This window comes from Triticum aestivum, chromosome 5B, assembly GCF_018294505.1.
Source record: "Triticum aestivum cultivar Chinese Spring chromosome 5B, IWGSC CS RefSeq v2.1, whole genome shotgun sequence".
NCBI lineage: Eukaryota > Viridiplantae > Streptophyta > Magnoliopsida > Poales > Poaceae > Triticum > Triticum aestivum.
In genome coordinates this window covers 619,277,837-619,300,626 of record NC_057807.1, presented here as the reverse complement: position 1 = coordinate 619,300,626, position 22,790 = coordinate 619,277,837, and positions in this window count along the sequence as shown.

Genomic DNA, 22,790 nt, shown 5'->3' with positions numbered 1-22,790 from the left:
CTTTATAAATTATAGATACGTTGGAGATGTATCAGCATCCCCAAGCTTAATTCTTGCTCGTCCTCGAGTAGCTAAATGATAAAAGAAAGAATTTATGAAGTGTGAATGCTAGCAGGTGCACAAGTTTGATCAATGATAATTTCAATCTCCTTTTCTAGCATGATTATATGTCATGACAATAGTTCATCTCATAAAACTTCTCACGAACCAGTAACAAGCAATTCACATGTTAAAGCATAGACCATAAACTTTCTTGAAAACTAGAAAACTTCATTCTTAGTCATCAAACAATTGCAATTCATCTTATTTTCAGGAAGGGTCTATGTGAGAGCTTTGATTTAGCAAACTTCACATACTCAACTATCATATAGTCTTCTACAATTGCTAACACTCACGCAATACTTGTGGTTATGAAGTTTTAATCACACACTGAGAAAGATAGGGGCTTATAGTGTTGCCTCCCAACATATTCACCGTTGGGTGATGTCAACAATAATAGTTCATGCTAACTTGCATCCAATTGGATATATATATCAGGGTCACCCCAACACAAAGTGCTTGCCAAAGGATAAAATGAAAAAGGGAAGGGTGAAGATCACCTTGACTCTTGCATAAAGTAAAAGACATAAGGTAAAAGATAGTCCCTTCGCAGAGGGAAGCAAAGGTTGTCATGCGCTTTTAGAGTTGGATACACAAAATCTTAATGCGAAAGAATGTCACTTTATATTGCCACTTGTATACGGACCTTTATTATGCAGTCCGTCGCTTTTATTGCTTCCATAACAAGATCGTACAAAGCTTATTTTCTCCGCACTAATTAGTCATGCATATTTAGAGAGAAATTTTTTATTGCTTGCACCGATGATAACTTACTTGAAGGATCTTACTCAATCCATAGGTAGGTATGGTGGTGTAAGTGCATCTAGTGCCACCCCTAGTTGGTTTTGGAGTATTGACGACAAAGTTGGTTGAGGGACTAATGCGTTTGTGAGAATTGCAGGATAACGCAGGTAGTGTCTCTCATTGATTCGGTTTACCTACCGGAGATGACCCCTAAAATGTATGAAGACATTGAAGACAATGGTGGTGTGTGAAGATATTCACACTAAAGTCTATGACATGAGAAGACATTGAGTGAAGACTATGGAGCGCGAAGACTGAGTTGTTTCGTTGTTTCCTTTTCTTCTTTGTTGAGTCATAGGAACCACCGTACTGTTAACTGGGGTCCAAGTGAACTAAGTCAGAGTGACTGAAGTGATGCTCAACCCAAATCCTATGTCTTCGAGCGAAGACAATGAGAGCAAATCTTATCCAGAGCTGGATGAGTCAGCTTTGCTTGTAGCCCAAGTAAAGTTGTCGTGTGTGTTTGAAATCTGACCGTTGGAACACGTGTCAGTTCCTTGGTGACCTAGGGTCATTTCGGACATATCAGGTCGGGTTGCCTTGTGGCTATAAATAGCCCACCCCCTACACCATAAATTGGTTGCTGCTCAGAGTTAGTCTACGAGTTTTGTCGTTTTGAGAGCAACCCACCTCGAAGCCTTTGAGAGAGAAATCCTTGCGAGGACAAAGCCCAAACACCAGAGCCAAAGAGTGTTAGGCATCACTGAAGTCTTTCTGTCTGTGTGACCTGAAGACTTATTACACTTGAGGACTGTGTATCCTCCAGCCGGTTAGGCGTCGCGTTCTGAGAATCCAAGAGTCATTGTGGATTGTCGGGTGAACGAAGTCTGTGAAGGTTTGGAAGTCTACCTTGAAGACTTACCAGAGTGATTGGGCGAGGACTGTGTGTCCTTAGCTCAAGGGGAATAAGGTGAAGACACGGTCTTCTGAGTTGAATCTCAGCCACCCTAACCAGACGTACAGTTGTCACAGCAACTGGAACTGGTCCAACAAATCCTGTGTCTTCAACAAGTGACTGGTTCTATCTCTTCCCTCCTCTACTTTGAGTTTGTCTTCATGAAGTCATTGCTTATCTGTCTTATCCGGTTGACTTCATTGCTTGACTACTATTGTTGATTGGCTTCATACTATCTTCCATCCTGATCCTACTACCTAGCTGCTATTAGTCTTCGTACATTAACACTATTGCATACTTGACTATGGCTTGCTTGTTGTAGTTTATCTTCCGCTGCATATCAATTAGGTCATTTCTATTGTTTGTCTTTGAAACTTCCACGTTTTGAAGACTTTGATAAAAATCGCCTATTCACCCCCCCTCTAGTCGATAACTAGCACTTTCAATTGGTATCAGAGCAAGGTACTCCCTTGTTCTGTGTGATTCGGTTTAACCACCTGTAGTTTAGCTATGTCGACTGCAGGGATAATCAAAGTCTCCACTGCTTGCCCCGTGTTCGATGGAACTGAATATCCCTACTGGAAGAATAAGATGCGCATGCATCTTGAAGCCATTGATGTCGACCTCTGGTATGTCGTCAAGAACGGCGTTCCAAAAACTAGTGAAGGTGTCACCCCTGCTGATGTCAAGAAGTTCATTCAACTGGACTCGACTGCAAAGAAGATCATCTGTGGTCATCTGACCAAAGGACAGTATGGCTGTGTGAGTGCTCTGGAAATGTCAAATCTAGTCTGGGACTGGCTATCCAAGGTCAACGAAGGCGTCTCTACACAGAGAGACCAGAGGATCAGTGTTCTTCACAATCTCTTCAACCGCTTCAAGAGAAACGACAATGAAAATGTCCAGCTCATGTTTGATCGCCTCACCGACATCACAAATGAGCTTTAGGCTCTCGGCGCCACTGAGATCACCAAGCATGAAATCGTCAAGACGCTGCTGAGATCTCTTGACAGCTCCTTTGACACCCTTGCCCTCATGATACAAGAACGTCCTGACTTCAAGACTCTCGATCCGTCTGATATACTTCAGAGGATCAACACACATGAGTTCCAGCTTTCTGAGAAAAGAGATATCTATGGCCCCAACTATGGCCGAACTCGTGCTTTGAAGGCAAAAGTTGTTTCCTCATCTGAAGAAGAAGAATCTGACCGCGGTTCTGATGATCCTGAAGACATTGGAAGGGAACTTGCTATGCTTGTGAAGAAGTTCCAGAAATTCACCAAGAAGAAGGGCTTCAGAAAGTCTTCACGGTCCAGTTCAAGAAATGATGAAGCTTCCACTCAAGACAACAAGAAGAGAATATGTCACAAGTGTAAGAAGCCTGGGCACTACATCTCTGAGTGTCCTCAGTGGGACAACGAGAAGAAGAAGAAGAAGAGCAAGGAATATGACTCTGATGACAAGAAGAAGAAGAAATCATCAAAGTCTTCTTCCAAGTCCACATCAAAGTCTTCATCACATAAGAAGAGCTCATCTGGCAAGGCTCGTGCTTTTGTTGGCAAGGAAATGGATTCAGAGGAGGAGTCTGCTTCTGAGGAGGCAGAGGTGGAATCTGAAGCTGAGTCCGACTCTGGCGTTGCAGGTCTGGCTTTAGCCACAACCTACGTTGCCAAGTCCATCTTAAATACTGAAGACAATGACTCCCACACCAACGCTGATGATGACAAGGACGATCCTGCTCCCACCTACTGCTTCGTGGCACGCGGTGCCAAGGTAAAATCACGCGATGCTTACTTTCAAACATTAAGTGAAGATGACTCTGATTGTGAATCCAAACCCAGCTACAAAACACTTGCTAAAATTGCTACTGAACAACAAAGGGCTATGGAACATACTCAAAAACTGTTAGACAAAAGCGATGACCTGTTGGACGCGGAAATGACACGTTCGCAGTCCTTAGTTGAAGACATAAAAAATCTTCATGCTAAGTATCAAGAACTTCAAAGTCTTCATGAGACGCTCTCAACCACTTATGAAAAGCTCTCCTATGATTGTCTTCAAAGGAAGCAAGAGCTTGAGAAATTGAAAGCGACTCATGAAGATCTTCAAAAAGAGAATGAGTCATTTCGCGCTCAACAGATCAGTTCCGCTCAGGAAGGATTTGAACCACCATGTTTAAAATGCATTGAGCGTGATAATGCTGCCTCTGTTGGTGAATGTTCCACTGCTGCTACTGTTGCTCTGTCTTCAACTACTGATGTGGTAACTAACCCCTCTGCTGAGGATACCACTACTATTGCTGATGAAAATGCTAGGTTGAAGACATTGCTTGAAACAGGGATGTATAAAAGTCTAAAAGGGCATCAGACACTTTGTGATGTCCTCAAAAAGCAGATTCTGAACCGAAACCCTAGGAAATAGGGTGTTGGGTTCGAGAGGAAAATGAATGTTGATGGTTCCTACTGGAAGCCTGAGCAGTATCCCAAAACCACATGGGTTGCTGCAAAGGAACCTTCAGTCGATCCATCCACTTTATCTGGCTTTACCTGTGTTAATCCTATTATCATTGATGAATCCTTTGATGCAAACTATAAACTGTTCAAAAATCAGAATGGTGAAGTGTTTGCCAGGTATATTGGTACTAACTGCAGGAATGGACCGCCAATGAAGAAGATCTGGGTTCCTAAAAGCTGTCTTGAGAATCTTCCTGTGAATGTTGTCATGACACCACCAGGGAAGAAGACAAACCCCAGACCAAAGGCGTCACATGGTCCAATGGCTTCATACGGAAACAGGACTCACCTGAGTCACCCTAACGCCAATGTTTTGCAGGGAAATCATACTCAAACTTATGAATATGAGCGTGTGTCTTCAAACCGCTATGTTCATAATACTATTAACTTTTCTGCTTATTCATATGAGTATCATTCATCTCCTGCAAGGCTATTTGCTAGGGCTCCAAAGCCGAAATTCTTAGATGATGCACTTAGACTCATTGCTTCTAAGCCACCCCTAAAGATGTGGATGGTGAAGAAGAACTAACTCTCTTTTGCAGAACATGGTCTCCAACCAGCAATCAAAGGCGTCCGATATTATTGCTGGGGACCTAAAACACAAAGGGACGCATGATAAAATGACTTACTATGTATTCCACATATGAATCGCTTACCTGTCATACTGTGTGCTAACTTTCATCTAAGCTGTGATAATCCAAGTGTGCGTCAACTGCTTATGCTTCACAACATACATTGTGAAGCCTATCCTCCTAACTACACTGCAGGGTACGACACCTCGTGCTTCAGAATGGATTGTGGACAGCGGATGCACTAATCATATGACTGGTGATCAAAGTCTTCTCGTGGACTCAACCTTACGTCCATCCGACAAGAGTCAAATCACATTTGCTGACACTGGTAAAGGCAAGGTATTGGGTCTAGGTAGAGTTGCAATCTCAAAGGATCAACACATGGATAAAGTGATGCTTGTTGAATCCCTTGGATTCAACTTAATGTCTGTCTCAATGCTTTGTGACTTAGACATGATTGTGATATTTGGAAAATATCATTGCCTTGTACTAATGGAATCTGACAAGTCTCTAGTCTTTGAAGGGTACAGGAAAGGTGATCTGTACATGGCAGATTTCTCAGCAGGTCCACAGCTTGCCGTATGTCTTATTGCAAAAGCTTCAGAATGCTGGCTCTGGCATCGAAGGCTGGGGCATGCTGGCATGAGGAACTTACACACTCTCTTCAAGAAGAAGCATGTCATAGGCATCGAAGGTGTCAAGTTCAAGAAAGATCATTTGTGTGGTGCTTCCAAAGCTGGGAAGATGACTAGGGCCAAGCACCCCTCAAAGACAATCATGACGACATCTCAACCCTTCGAGCTGTTGCACATGGACTTATTTGACCCTACTCACTACTCCGCCATCACAACAACGGCGTGTCTCTATGGCTTCGTCATTGTTGATGACTACTCAAGATATACATGGGTGCACATAATTCTCTACAAGACTGAAGTACAAGATGTCTTTAGACGATTCGCCAATCGAGCAATGAACAATTATGGCGTCAAGATCAAGCATATCAGAAGTGATAACGGCACTGAATTCAAGAACACCGGGCTTGATCTTTATCTGGATACAATGGGAATCACTCATGAATTTTCTGCTCCATACACACCTCAGCAAAATGGCATTGTTGAGCACAAGAATAGAACCCTCATTGAGATGGCTCGAACAATGCTCAACAAGTACAAGACACCAAGAAAATTCTGGCCTGAAGCTATTGATATAGCTTGTCACATCATCAACCGTGTCTACATCCATAAGCTTCTGGGCAAAACATCCTATGAGCTCCTTACTGGCAAGAAGCCAAATGTCAGCTACTTCAAAGTCTTTGGTGCTAGGTGCTGGATCAAGGATCCCCATCACAAGTCAAAATTTGAACCCAAAGCTCACGAAGGCTTCATGCTTGGCTATGGAAAGGATTCGCACTCTTACAGAGTCTTCAACCTCTTCCACTACAAAGTCGTTGAAACTGTGGACGTGCGATTTGATGAAACCAATGGTTCACAACGAGAACTCCTGCCAAGCACACTAGATGAAGCTCCTTCCAGTGAATCTATTAAGCTGATGGGAACTGGTGAAATCATGCCCTCTGAAGCACAGCCTGAAGAGGACCTTATCATTTCTGCACCAAACCAACCTGAAGACAATGCTCAGACCGAAGACAATCCTTACAATGATGACAATGATCAGCATGAGCAAGGCCTTCGTCCAGTTCATCCTCGTGTTGCAAATGAAGTACAAATTGAGAAGATAATTGATAGCATCAACGCACCTGGTCCGCTTACTCGCTCAAGAGCAACACAGTTAGCTAATTTCTGTGGGCATTTTTCATTTGTATCAATATCTCAACCCAAGAAAGTTGCTTAAGCCTTTATGGAACCTGAATGGATTCAAGCCATGCAAGAAGAACTTCAACAGTTCAAGCTGAATAATGTTTGGGAACTTGTCAAGCGCCCTGACCCTCGCAAGCATAACATTATTGGCACAAGATGGATATATCGGAACAAACAAGATGAGCATGGTCAAGTCGTCAGAAACAAAGCACGCCTAGTGGCACAAGGATATACTCAAGTTGAAGGAATTGACTTTGATGAAGCATTTGCTCCTGTGGCTAGGCTTGAAGCTATTCGCATACTGCTAGCCTATGCTTCACCACAACATCTTGCTATATCAAATGGATGTGAAAAGTGCTTTCCTCAACGGAAAGATTGAATAAGAAGTGTATGTTGCTCAACCACCTGGCTTTGAAGATCCAAAACATCCTGATATGGTGTACAAACTAAACAAAGCACTGTATGGCCTCAAACAAGCTCCTCGCGCTTGGTATGATACAATCAAAGACTTCCTGAAGAGAAAAGGCTTCAAACCAGGATCCCTAGATCCCACACTCTTCACGAAGACATATGATGGTGAACTGTTTGTGTGCCAAATATATGTGGATGACATAATCTTCGGCTGCACCAACCAGAAGTATAGTGATGAGTTTGGATACATGATGCAAGAGCAATATCAGATGTCCATGATGGGTGAGCTGAAGTTCTTCCTTGGTCTTCAAATTCGCCAGCAAAGAAATGGCATCTTCATATCTCAAGAAAAATATCTCAAAGACTGCCTGAAGAAGTTCGGCATGCAAGATTGCAAAGGTTACACGACGCCAATGCCAGCCAAACATCATCTTGGTCCCGACGACAATGGTAAAGAGTTCGATCAAAAGGTATACCGCTCCATGATTGGTTCTTTACTTTACCTATGTGCATCTAGGCCAGATATTATGCTTAGTGTTTGCATGTGTGCTTGATTCCAAGCGGCACCAAAGGAATCGCATCACTTAGCCGTGAAGCGAATTCTTAGATATTTGGCTTACACCCCAACTCTCGGATTATGGTATCCAAAGGGCTCAAGGTTTGATCTGGTTGGATTCTCGGATGCTGATTATGCTGGTGACAAGGTGGATCGCACGTCAACATCAGGAACATGTCACTTTCTGGGACAATCACTTGTCTGTTGGTCTTCGAAGAAGCAAAACTGTGTATCACTCTCAACTGCTGAATCTGAATACATTGCTGCTGGATCTTGTTGTGCTCAGCTTCTGTGGATGAAGCAAACTCTCAAGGACTATGGCATCAATCTGAAGCAAGTCCCTCTCTTCTACGACAACGAAAGCGCCATTAAGATTGCCAACAATCCAGTTCAGCACTCGAAGACAAAGCACATTGAAATTCATCATCATTTTCTCAGAGATCATCTCATGAAGAAAGATACTGACATCATTCACGTCAACACTGAAGAGCAACTGGCAGATATCTTCACAAAGCCCTTGGATGAGAAAAGGTTTTGCAAGTTACGGCGTGAGCTAAATATCTTGGAATCGTCAAATGTCATGTGATCAGGCACACATCCTAACACTTATGCATGTTGATGACTTAGAGGTGCAACACACGAAGTAAAGTATATCTTCAATCAATGAAGACTTACATTCTGAGTGTGAATACATTAATGTGGAATTTGACTTCAGAGCGCCACGATAATTATGCGTTGTGTCTGGGTCTAATACTTCCTATACGGTGGGTAACGCCACCACCAAATTTCTTGGTTTGAAGTGTTTCACTCATGGCGTTATTATTGAATATCTTCGCATATTGATTTGTCTTGAACTTTCAACTTATCTTCATGATTTACTTCACTATGTTGAGTTGATTGCTTTCTCATATATATATATATATATATATATATATATATATATATATATATATATATATACATATATAAACTAGTATTCTGTCCTCTACAGCATTCACTTATAGCTATGTCTTCATTGTTGAATCTTTTGAACTAAGTGAATGTGATCGGACCCTAATCTCTCTATGCTTACTATCTCAAACTCTATCTGTCCAAATCATATGCATTCTATTGAAACTGTCGAATGTCTTCTCTGCATCCTTGTCAGCAGAAGACACAGAGACAAACATCAAGTCCTATTTAAATGATTCATCTTTATTGTCGATATCCGGAGAAGCCGGAACAACCATCCGACAAACTTGCCAGACATGGGAATGTGGGACAACTCTGAGTATGTTGCATGCTTGCCGCGTGTCCCACGGATGTGAACAGACAGGGGCACCTGCGTAATTGCGCTGTGCCGCACACCTACTTATAAATACGTGTCCCCTGTGGTCAAGAAAACCTTCTTCCACCTCTCCACCTCGTCAAAACCCTAGCGCCACCGCTAGCTCTCGACGACGCCGGCGACGAAGCGCTTAGCTGCCGTGACTTCTCCGATGTCGTCCTCACGCCGGCCGCGGGCATCGTCCTCTCCGCCGCCGCCGTAGGTGTCCTCCGTCGCCAAGTTAGGGCACGGTGGATTGAACTGCTCGGTCTCCTTTCATCCCATCTAGCAGTTCTTCATGTGGTAAATATAACTCTATTTTTACTCGTTTTTTGATCCTCAATGATTCGTCCAATTTACCAAAATTGGTTTCTGTCTATACAAAGTTAGATCTATTCTGTCTGCATCTCATACTTCCTAGTATATTCACTTAAGCTTCACATCTAGTTAGATTCCTCACTTGTACTTATTCACGGATTCGTACAAATATGGAACCGACTCTCAACATATAAGTGAATGTCTTCGCAACATGAGGTCAATGTCTTCAAACTGATTTATCTTCAAAATCTTCTGAGAATGCATATGACCTCTTCCCCTTCCCTCGCATCTCTAATGCTGTCACAGGTACATGTCCATGGGAGAATCCCTAGGTTCTCATAGTCTGCATTCGTTTGCAGAATTCTTACAGCAACACATTGATTCTCCTGAAGCCAGTTCCTGTCTGACCAGCAAGCGAAAGCCTTTGAAGCCTTTGAACATATTGAAACCGTTCAGTTTGAAGTTCATGGCTGCAGAGAAATCAGTAAGGAAGGGTGGCAGACAACGTCGTGGGGGAACTTCAAAGGATCTGCCTGATGATCTTGCAGAAATCTACAAAACAGATCCTGAAGAAGATTACAATCAGTGCAAGACTCGAATCCAATGGATTCGACGCTATTGGGCTGAACAATGGTTCAAGTACAAGTTCGTGACCTAGGAGTACGCTGAGAAGAATGCTATCAAGAGCCCTTGGGGTGATATTCTCTATTGAGGCCTTCCCCCCAAGAACAAAGTTGAAGCCATTGCGCAAGAATTCTATCCTTGCATGGTCCATGGACCACAGCCTGAAGAAGCCGACCCATCATCATTGCTCTGGTGTCGTGACGACAATATCTTCAAGCGCAACTTCTAGTATGCTAAGGCTTCGGCGAAGGAAAACAAGAAGTGATGGGGATTAGACTTCAATCCTAGTCCCTCTGCTCCCCGTGATGATGGCACACGTGAAGCTGAAGAAAATAGAATTGGTCCCTTTGCAAACCTTGATGGCCTCATCTCCTACATCTTGGTACAAGGTGCCAAAGTGGATCATTCTGACAATGATGCTGATTCTGATGAAGCCCCAGCTCCTCCTCCAAGGCCGCAGAAGCCAAAGAAGATTAAGGCTTCATCATCAGCTGCACCTCCAAAAGCTTCTCGTGTGAAGCCACTGGCCACTGCACCTCCTGAAGACAGTGTGCAGTCTAAAGATCTTTCCCGCATCTCCAAGAAGACAGAGAAGAAAAAGAAAATCATCAAGAGTACTGATCAGGCTTTGACTCCTGCTGCCATTCTGCGTGATGAGCACATTGATCTGTCCAGCGATGACGATCTTGCAGGTGATGCTCTTGAGCAACTGATCAAGAGCAAGGAAGAAGCAGAGATCTTCAATAACTTGCCTCTCTTTGATGTGGCCATCCTCCATAAGTTCATTGATGAGTGGTTTGACACACCAAATCTCAGCTTTGATGATCTGCAACTTCCAATTGGCCTCAACGTCGCCTTCAATGGCGCCATTGCTTCTGAGCTAGCTATTTCTCAGCGCATCATCGAACTGAAGCACAAGATTGACTATGAAAAGGCTTAGTTCAAGAAGCATGTGGCCACGCTCAACGTGCAAGATGTCAAGAACTTCAAGATCATGATGCATGAGCTCAAAGAAGACTTTCACAAGAAGCGTGAAGAAGCTCGAGGCTCCAGAGAGCGCATGAAAAATCTGGCTGACAAGTGTGTGCTTGCCTACAATGAGGCTGAAAAGCGCAAGGCTCTTGGTCGTCCTGGCATCGACCCCAGGATGGCTGCAAAGAAGAAGAAATCGACTGTCCAATCTGCACCCTCAAGGCCAGATGAACCTCGCATTGTCTTCCCAAGCAGCATGACTGGCTCGGAGCCAAAAGTCACGTCAACCGCTTCAGAACAGAAGAAGACGAGGGCTGCAGAGGCTGAAGCCAGAAAACGGAAAACCTCAGAAGCCTCTGATGCTGCTCCCTCCAAGAAGAAGCGCAAGACCAAGAAGAGTCGGGCTGCTCCCATAGAGCCCCTTGTTGTTGAACCCATCTCAGTGGTTCATCCTGCATCTACAACCCAAGAACTTCACATGACTGTTCATGAGCCTACTTCCACAGAGGCTCCTGAAGCTGAAGAGATTCCAGCAGTTGATCCCATCACTGCTGAAGACATTGGTCACCATGACAATGTTGAAGATGATGAAGTTCTTCCTAAAATTGAATACAATGTGGTATCATCGCCTGTTCGTACGAACAGCGAAATCATCAGCATTGGTCGTCCTCTGACACCAATTGCTCAGGATGCTTCATGGACTGATCGCCCGCAAGAACAAGACTCCCCCAGCACTCCCCAACAACAACAAGCCACACCATCCGTGCAAGTTGAAGAGGATGAGGACCTGCCCACTCCATCTCCAAAGGCGTCGCCTGTACTACAAAGGCTTCGCAAAGGACCAAGGCCTCAAGCCCCTCTTCCGAGCGTTCCAGAAGGAGAAGTGCACCTTCAACCTGTTGCACGTCAAGTGTTTTCAGAAGCCACTCCTACTGTGAATGTCTCCGTGTCTGAAGCACCAGCTGCTGAAGACAATCCAGCTGCATCAGCCGATGACGAACGTCAAGAAGAACATGTCCCTACACCCCCCATTCCTGAAGAAGTTGTTCATGATGTGAACGTGTCTGTGCCTGACCCTCCAGCTCGGCAAGTGGAGGTTGAAAACCTTGAGGCTGCCACCACCAACACCAATGAAGCCGATGACATAGTCATGGCTGAAGCAAATGTGGAGCATGTCCCAAGCCCCATACCAGAAGCCAATGCTGAAAATGCTCCTAAAGCTTCTGATGTGCAGCTCGAAGCCACTGTTGCTGCCACTGCTCCTGTTCCGCCACCAAGGCCCTATACAATTGAGCAAGCATACAACCATGGCGAGCTAATCACCGTAAGATAGCCCGTTCTAGTCCCTCCACCTACTGTCTCTGGTCCTCAATTTGACTATCACATTGAGCATAGGCCTCAAGTCCAGAAGCCAAAGCCAAGACTGCCAAGGTTTCCTGGTACTGCCACATCTGTAGGGTCTTTCAATGCAAATGGCTTCAAGAGCCACAACACATTCTTTGACAGCTCAAAGAACCCCTACACAAGGCCAAGAATATCATCAGATCGGTTCTGGAGTCATCAGCAGCGAAGCTATTACTCCTGTGTTCTGTATGATCAAGGGCGCATTTTCCCTCATATGCGCCTGGACACTGAAGCCATTGCTGGACTGCCATGCTTAGAAGAAGCTCTTGACTGCTTTCGTGATGCTGGTCTGCTCAACTTTGTCACAGACAAAGAACATTGGAATGAAGAGCTATTGCTTCAATTCTATGCTACACTCCACATTCGCGGTTATAACAGAGATACAAAGACATGGGTTCTCGAGTGGATGACAGGAAATGTTCATCATGAAGCCAAAGCTCTTGACACCATTGAGCTTACAGGCCTATCCACTCCCGGAGGGCTCTATGAACTTGGTTGTCAAAACCACCGCAATGCTCTGGAGAGCATCTTCCATAAGCCTGAACCCAATATGAGCCAGATGTTGAGCATGATGAAGCCTTTGCCACGTGATGCTGAATATCCAAAGGAGTTCTTTGTTGATGACCTTGAGTATCTGCCGCGCACCATATATCACATCATCAGGCGGACTCTATGGCCTATCAAAGGACATTCATCAGTTGCAAAACTTGAAGGAGCCATGAAGACATTGGTCTTTTACATCCTCAATGGCATCAGCATCAATGCGCAAGATTTCTTCATCAGACAACTGGCTGCATCTAGATCTGACCTTTTTAGACTGAAGTTCTATGCTCCATGGGTCATGCGCCTCATCAAGCGACACTCTGCTGTCAACTATCAACCATCTGCTCGCAATCATGTGATCTTCCTACCAGAGGTTGATATGTCAGTTGAAGCCATATACCCTGAACCTGCCAAGAAGCCTCTTTGTCTTCAAAATGCTGAACATCAAAGCTTCACTCAGCCTATGAAAGGAGTCCAAGCTGTCACGCGTGTCTATCAGATGGCTGGAAATATTCGTCTACCTCATCATGCATCAACTGAAGCCAGTGCGAGCACCATTGCTCAAAGGCCTCGGAAGCGCTCTCGGGTCCTAAATGACCGAGAACTTCTTGTGGCCCTGCATAATGAAGCAAGATAAGCATCATTTTTGGCTCAAGAGTCAGATGCAAAGCCTCTTGGTGGATGTAAATCGCATTCGAAACCTTGCCACCAAGAATGCATTTGTCACTCACGAAACTTGTCGGCGATCATGGAAGAGTTTGACCCTGCTCAGTGCTGAAGCTGATCTTCAAGACGATGGCTTCACTAAAAGATTCAAGTTTGACTCCACTCCTCCATGGAATGTTGTCCTACGAAGAACTCCATCTCTTGAAGACTCTGATTATTCTTCCTCCGCAGCAACTGTCAATGCCAATGTCATCGATGATGAAGACGATGCTACTTCACCGCCTCCTACTTCTGCACACATCGACACTGCACCAAGTTCGTCTGCACCGCCAAACGACAACGACAACCCTGCTGCTTCAACTACTCCTCATGAGGACGAGTAGATGCTCTATGTCTTCAAACCTTTTTGGTCATTACTCACAAAAGGGGGAGAAGCATATGAGTTGATAGTCTTCAACCGGGTTCATAAGGGCGGTTGCTTTATATTTTGCCTAGTGTTCACAACTCTTGCTTTTGATACATTTCGTCCCTTGAGTTGTAACACTTAAACTTGATGGTCGTCTGCTACTTATTTGCGTTTCCACGTGCGATGATAACTTCCGCACTTAGATCATTTAGCAGACGTCCATTTTTCATTATGCATGTCATTCTCTTAGCTATATCATTTCATGCATGATGAATTATCTTCATAAGTTGAAGAGGATCTCCACAAGTACAACCTGCCATGTGCATTTGCATTCCAAAAGCAAATTATTTATATGCACATCTTCAAGGGGAGCCCTTGCCACTTATGAAGACAATACGCTATCCTTTACAATTTCACATACTTCTTTCCCTTTGAAAACTCCAACCAGTTTGTCATCAATCACCAAAAAGGGGGAAATTGTAAGTGCATCTAGTGCCACCCCTAGTTGGTTTTGGAGTATTGACGACAAAGTTGGTTGAGGGACTAATGCGTTTGTGAGAATTGCAGGATAACGCAGGTAGTGTCTCTCATTGATTCGGTTTACCTACCGGAGATGACCCCTAAAACTGTATGAAGACATTGAAGACAATGGTGGTGTGTGAAGATATTCACACTGAAGTCTATGACATGAGAAGACATTGAGTGAAGACTATGGAGCGTGAAGACTGAGTTGTTTCGTTGTTTCCTTTTCGTCTTTGTTGAGTCATAGGAACCACCGTACTGTTAAGTGGGGTCCAAGTGAACTAAATCAGAGTGACTAAAGTGATGCTCAACCCAAATCCTATGTCTTCGAGCAAAGACAATGAGAGCAAATCTTATCCAGAGCTGGATGAGTCAGCTTTGCTTGTAGCCCAAGTAAAGTTGTCGTGTGTGTTTGAAATCTAACCGTTGGAACACGTGTCAGTTCCTTGGTGACCCAGGGTCATTTTGGACACATCAGGTCGGGTTGCCTTGTGGCTATAAATAGCCCACCCCCTACACCATAAATTGGTGGCTGCTCAGAGTTAGTTTACAGCTTTTGTCATTTTGAGAGCAACCCACCTCGAAGCCTTTGAGAGAGAAATCCTTGTGAGGACAAAGCCCAAACACTAGAGCCAAAGAGTGTTAGGCATCACTGAAGTCTTTCTGTCTATGTGACCTGAAGACTTATTACACTTGAGGACTGTGTATCCTCCAGCCGGTTAGGCGTCGCGTTCTGAGCATCCAAGAGTCATTGTGGATTGCCAGGTGAACGAAGTCTATGAAGGTTCAGAAGTCTACCTTGAAGACTTACCAGAGTGATTGGGCGAGGACTGTGTGTCCTTAGCTCAAGGGGAATAAGGTGAAGACACGGTCTTCTGAGTTGAATCTCAGCCTCCCTAACCAGACGTACAGTTGTCACAGCAACTGGAACTGGTCCAACAAATCCTATGTCTTCAACAAGTGACTGGTTCTATCTCTTCCCTCCTTTACTTTGAGTTTGTCTTCGTGAAGTCATTGCTTATCTGTCTTATCCGGTTGACTTCATTGCTTGACTACTATTGTTGATTGGCTTCATACTATCTTCCATCCTGATCCTACTACCTAGCTGCTATTAGTCTTCGTACGTTAACACTATTGCATACTTGACTATGGCTTGCTTGTTGTAGTTTATCTTCCGCTGCATATCAATTAGGTCATTTCTATTGTTTGTCTTCGAAACTTCCACGTTTTGAAGACATTGATAAAAATCGCCTATTCACCCCCCCCTCTAGTAGATAACTAGCACTTTCAGGTGGACTCTCATGGCAAAAACTGGGTTTAAGGATATTTGGAAGCACAAGTAGTATCTATACTTGGTGCAGGAATTTTGGCTAGCATGAGGGGGAAAGGCAAGCTCAACATGTTTGAATGATCCATGACAATATGCTTTAACTGAGATGTGAGAAAACATAACCCATTATGTTGTCTTCCTTGTCCAACATCAACTCTTTAGCATGTCATACTTAATGAGTGCTCAGAATTATAAAAGATGTCTAATATAGTATATTTATATGTGAAATCTCTCTTCCTTCAATATTCTTTCATGAATTGTTCAAATGACCAATACAATGCTTGCTAACCTTCAATAAATTTACAACCTCTACTTCTTAGATGTGAAGTCATTACTCCCCATGGGATAAGCAAATGAAACATATATAATTTCAGATTTATGACATTCAACTCATTCAACCATTTACTCATAGGATATAAGTGAAGCACACGAGTAAATGACAAAGTACTCCAAAAAGATATAAGGGAAGATCAATGAGTAGTTAAATAATTATGCAACTATGTGAAGACTCTCTCTCATTTAAGAATTTCATATCTTGGTATTTTATTCAATCAGCAAGCAAAGCAAAATAAAATGGCATTGCAAGGATAGCACGACTCATGTGAAGAAGCAAAAACTTAGGTTCAACCGATACTAACCGATAATTGTTGAAGAAGAAAGGTGGGATGCCTACCGGGGCATCCCCAAGCTTAGATGCTTGAGACTTCTTGGCATATTATCTTGGGGTGCCTTGGGCATCCCCAAGCTTGAGCTTTTGAGTCTCCTTAATTCCTTTCATGTCACGGTTTCCTAAATCTCGAAAGCTTCATCCACACCAAACTCAACAAGAACTCGTGAGATAAGTTAGTATAAAACAATGCAAAAACCTCATCATCTTCTACTGTAACAGATCACTAAGATTATTATTCAACATTTCATACTAAATGTCTCTGCATATTTAATACTTCTATCCTAAAATAGAATCATTAAACAAGCAAACATATGCAAACAATGCAAACATAACAGCAATCTGCCAAAACAGTATAGTCTGTAAAGAATGCAAGATTCATCATACTTCCCTAACTCCAAAAATTATGAGAAAAATACTACTCTGTAGAAGATTTATCAGAGGTCAATATACAACAAGATTCAACATTATATCACTCTCTGACTTTTCTAGGGAATTTTTGCAACAGCGGTAAACTTTCTGTTTTGGAACAGCAACATGTATACTTGCAAAATAAGCATGGTAAAGGCTATCCTTGAATTTTTTATTGAAAATAGATATGCAAAACATTACTATAAGTAACAGAAAGCAAATACTAACAAAATAAAATGACGCTCCAAGCAAAACACATATCATGTGGTGAATAAAAATATAGCTCCAAGTAAAGTTACCGATGAACGAAGACGAAAGAGGGGATGCCATCCGGGGCATCCCCAAGCTTAGTTGCTTGGTTGTCCTTGAATATTACCTTGGGGTGCCTTGGGAATCCCCAAGCTTAGGCTCTTGCCACTCCTTATTCCATAGTCCATCGAATCTTTACCCAAAACTTGAAAACTTCAACCACACAAAACTCAAGACAAAACTCGTAAGCTCCGTTAGTATAAGAAAATAAATCACCACTTAGGTACTGTTATGAACTCATTCTAAATTCATATTGGTATAATTTCTACTGTATTCCAACTTATCTATGGTTCATACCCTCCGATACTACTCATAGATTCATCGAAATAAGCAAACAACACATAGAAAACAAAATCTGTCAAAAACAGAACAGTCTGTAGTAATCTGTATCAAACGTATACTTCTGAAACCCCAAAAATTCTGAAATAAATTGGTGGACCTGAGGAATTTATTTATTAATCATCTTCAAAAAGAATCAACCTAAAATCGCTCTCCAGTCAAAATGGCAGCTATTCTCGTGAGCGCTAAAGTTTCTGTTTTTTACAGCATGATCATAAAGACTTCACCCAAGTCTTCCCAAAGGTCATACTTGGCACAAACACTAATTAAAACATGAAACCACATCTAACCAGAGGCTAGATGAATTATTTATTACTAAACATGAACAAAAAGCAAAGAAACAGAAATAAAATTGGGTTGCCTCCCAACAGGCGCTTTTCTTTAATGCATTTCTAGCTAGGCATGATGATGACAATGATGCTCACATAAAAGATAAGAATTGAAACATAATGGGAGCATCATGAAGCATATGACTAGCACATTTAAGCCTAACCCACTTCCTGTGCATAGGGATTTTGTGAGCAAACAACTTATGGGAACAATAATCAACTAGCATAGGAAGGTAAAACAAGCATAACTTGAAAATTTTGAGCACATAGAGAGGAAACTTGATATTATTGCAATTTCTACAAGCATATGTTCCTCCCTCATAATAATTTTCAGTAGCATCATGAATGAATTCAACAATATAACCAGCACCTAAAGCATTCTTTTCATGATCTACTAGCGTAGAAAATTTACTACTCTCCACATAAGCAAAATTCTTCTCATCAATAGTAGTGGGAGCAAACTCAACAAAATAACTATTATGTGAAGCACTCACCTCCCTGGCAACGACGCCAGAAAAGAGCTTGATGTCTACTACAGAACCTTCTTCTTGTAAACGTTGTTGGGCCTGCAAGTGTACATGTTTGTAGGACAGTAGCAAATTTCCCTCAAGTGGATGACCTCAGGTTTATCAATCCGTAGGAGGCGTAGGATGAAGATGGTCTCTTTCAAACAACCCTACAACCAAATAACAAAGAGCCTCTTGTGTCCCCAACACACCCAATACAACGGTAAATTGTATAGGTGCACTAGTTCGGCGAAGAGATGGTGATACAAGTGCAATATGAATGGTAGATAAATGTTTTTGTAATCTGAAAATATAAAAACAGCAAGGTAACTAATGATAAAAGTGAGCGTAAACGGTATTGAAATGATAGGAAACAAGGCCTAGGGTTCATACTTTCACTAGTGCAAGTTCTCTCAACAATAATAACATAGATAGATAATATAACAATCCCTCAACATGCAACAAAGAGTCACTCCAAAGCCACTGATAGCGGAGAACAAACGAAGAGATTATGGTAGAGTACGAAACCACCTCAAAGTTATCCTTTCTGTTCTATCTATTCAAGAGTTCGTAGTAAAATAACATGAAGCAATTCTTTCCGCTCAATCTATCATAGAGTTCATACTAGAATAACACCTTAAGACACAAATCAACCAAAACCCTAATGTCACCTAGATACTCCATTGTCACCTCAAGTATCCGTGGGCATGATTATACGATATGCATCACACAATCTCAGGTTCATCTATTCAACCAACACAAAGTACTTCAAAGAGTGCCCCAAAGTTTCTACCAGAGAGTCAAGACAAAAACGTGTGCCAACCCCTATGCATAGGTTCATGGGCGGAACCCGCAAGTTGGTCACCAAAACATACATCAAGTGGCACATGATATCCCATTGTCACCACAGATAAGCACGACAAGACATACATCAAGTGTTCTCAAATCATTAAAGACTCAATCCGATAAGATAACTTCAAAGGGAATACTCAATCCATTACAAAAGAGTAGAGGGGGAGAAACATCATAAGATCCAACTATAATAGCAAAGCTCGCGATACATCAAGATCGTGCCATAGAGGGAACACGAGAGAGAGAACACGAGAGAGAGAGAGAGAGATCAAACACATAGCTACTGGTACATACCCTCAGCCCCGAGGGTGAACTACTCTCTCCTCGTCATGGATAGCGCCGGGATGATGAAGATGGCCACCGGTGCGGGATCCCCCCTCCGGCAGTGTGCCGGAACGGCCTCCCGAGAGGTTTTTGGTGGCTACAGAGGCTTGCGGTGGCGGAACTCCCGATCTATCTTCGTTGTTGATGTTTTTAGGGTATGTGGACTCCAAGTCTCCCGGATCATATTCTTCCCAAAAATCACACTCCCGAAGGTTTCATTCCGTTTGGACTCCGTTTGATATTCCTTTTCTTCGAAATACTGAAACAGGCAATAACAACAATATGGGCTGGGCCTCCGGTTAATAGGTTAGTCCCAAAAGTAATATAAAAGTGTATAATAAAGCCCGTAATCATTCAAAACAGATAATAAAATAGCATGAATGCTTCATAAAGTATAGATACGTTGGAGACGTATCAGCATCCTTCATAGAAAAACCGGCATCATCAAATTCAACGGTAATGGGATTCTCACGAGCAAGACCACGAACAGATACAAGGTTCATAACAAAATCAGGAGAAACAAGAATATTACACATAGTGATAGGTGTAGATGTGGAAGGAAACGAAGTATGACCAACATGTGTGATAGGTAAAGAGGAACCGTTGCCAACGATGATGCGAGTAGGAGTATAAACCGGAGTGAAGGAGGTTAGAGTGCCGGGATGAGATGTCATGTGGGCGGTGGCGCCCGAGTCCATGTACCAAGCGCCACCGGTGATGGGGCCGAGTGTAGTGCAGCCAAAGAAGTAGGGTCCCATGGCGATGAGACCGGCAGCGAGGCGAAGCCGCCATAGGCTGAACCGGGGCGGGCGGAGCATGGCCGCTAGCCATCGGCGTGGCGAGTAAAGCCGTAGAGCCAGTACCGGCCGTCACGACGAAGTAGGTCGGATGGCCCGCCGGAAAAGCCCGCCGCATGGTGAAGGGGGCCGGCGCGTCCGCGTATATGTGGCCGAATAGAGACAACGCGGCAGAAGACATCGCAACGGTGGCGGCGGTGGCTAGGGCAAGAAAAGGCAGCCGCGGCTAATAAGCACCCAAGCACGTACTAGCTAGCAAGTAGACAGGCACACAGCTGGATGGATTCCAATCAGGCTGGCTAGCTTGCGATCGGGCTGGCTAGCGAGGGTTAGTGGCACTGACAAGTGAAGGATGTAGCAGCAGTGCGGGAGGTAGAGTAGCGACGGCGGCGGCACCGGCTAACAAGCACACATGCACGTACAAGCTAGCAAGCACACCAGCACATAGCTGGATGGATGAACGTGCCTATAGGCCTCATCGTATACTGCACTGACGTGAGTCTAGGCGGCAACTGAAGGAAGGAGAAGGGCAACGGTAGAAAAAAAGATGGGGATATAGAAGAAGTGAAGTGGCTGCAGGAGATGCAACGACCATGAGATGATGCGGCAACAGGAGGTGCGGCAGTTGCACGAGGAGGATAGAGCGCGGCGGCGGCGACGCATAGAGGATAGGACACGGCGGCGGCGGCAAGGACCTACGGCGTCGGCGGCGGCTAGTGCAGCGGAAAGCAGCAGCGACGGTGGCGGCTAGTGCAGCGGAAAGCAGTGGCAACCAACAGTGGCGGGTGGCCGCGGCGGGTGGACAGAGCGGCGGCGGCAGCGGCGCCGCGATGGAGGCACGGCGGTGGCGGCGGCTAGGCTAGAGCTAGGATCGACGTGCGATAGATACCATGTAAAGATGGTTTGGCAATACAATATTCGTTGTATTTAGGTGCTGGAGCACGTATATATAAGTACAGGTAGGCCTCGACCTCAACTATACACAACTAGGAGGTGGGCCACAATATACGTGATAGATGCAACACATATATACTCAACATGTGATACATGCAACACATAAGGCATGTTTGGTTGCCCGCATCGAGCCCAACCAGGTCCGCGTGGGAAGGAAGAGGCCTGTTTGGTTGCATGGTTTCACTGTTGGGCCTGCATCACATGCTTCTCAAAGCTGTCCAGAGCCTGGCTCGTTGGAAACGCTCGGATCGGCAATTTCTCGCGAGCCAGGATGAGAGCGGCGCGAGGTCGCACGGATGGGTGTGACACGAAGGCGAGGGGGGATGGCGGGAGATGGAAATCTGGCGCGTCGTCCCAGCACCAAATCTACCCTCACCCCCCATCACTCGCTCACCCATAGCCACTACCCCCCCCTTTCTTCCCTACTGCCTCAACACCGGCGGCGGCTGCAATTTCATATCTGCGCTAGAGGCAGCGGCGGCAGCGGAAGAGGCGGTGGCGTTTGCGGTGGATCTGGTGCTTCCCTTGCTATTGGCCACTGTCTGGTCGACCTTGTCTGTGCCATGGCTCCTCCTACGCCGTCCTCGTCTCCGGTGCCGGTAAGCAGCACCCCCTCCCCCTTTGTTAGGTCGGTGGCTAGGCCGTTAAGCTAGGTGTCGGATTGATTTCCCACTGAACGAACCGTCGATGTCAACTAGGTTATGGACGCATGGATGAGGCTGATAATTCAGGCAGCAACACTAATTAGTGTGATTCGGGCATGGGTCATGTTCATGCACCAGAGAGTTGTTCGTCATGCTGGAAGACCTTTGATCCGCTATGGTCCATTGTTTATCCGGGAATAGGAGAGGATCCAAAATCTGAACTACTTCTACAACTGCAATGACACGAGGCACTATGGGTGCTTTGAATGAAAAGAGCACTATTTGCCAGGCTTGTCGAGACCTTCAGGAGCAGGGGGCCGCTACAAGATAACATCAACACCAGTGTGGAAGAGCAAGTGGCCATGTTCCTCCATGTTGTTGGCCATAACCAGAGGTTCAGGGTCATTCACAACAGTTCAGGAGATCAATGGAGACCATCTCTAGGTACTTCAAGCATGTGCTTTTTGCTATTGGGGAGCTTAGAGGGGAGATGATCAGGAGACCATCTGGCCAGACTCCACCCAAGATTCGGGGAAGCCCAAGATGGTATCCATACTTCAAGGTGAGCATTAACAATATACACTTTTCATGGCTTGATATGCTTGTATTGTTCAAGTTGAGCACTACACAGGCTTGTGATGCCAGTTTTAGGATTGCATTGGGGCAATAGATGGAACACATGTTACTGCCAGAGTTCATAGGTCACAGTCTGCAACATATAGGGGGAGGAAGCACTACACAAGTCAGAATGTGCTTGCTGCTGTTGAATTTGATCTGAAGTTCACACATGTGCTGGCTAGCTAGGAGGGGCTAGCGCATGATGCTAACATTCTCAGTGACAACATGAGTCGACCTGATGGGATCAACATCCCTGATGGCAAGTTCGACCTTGGAGATGTT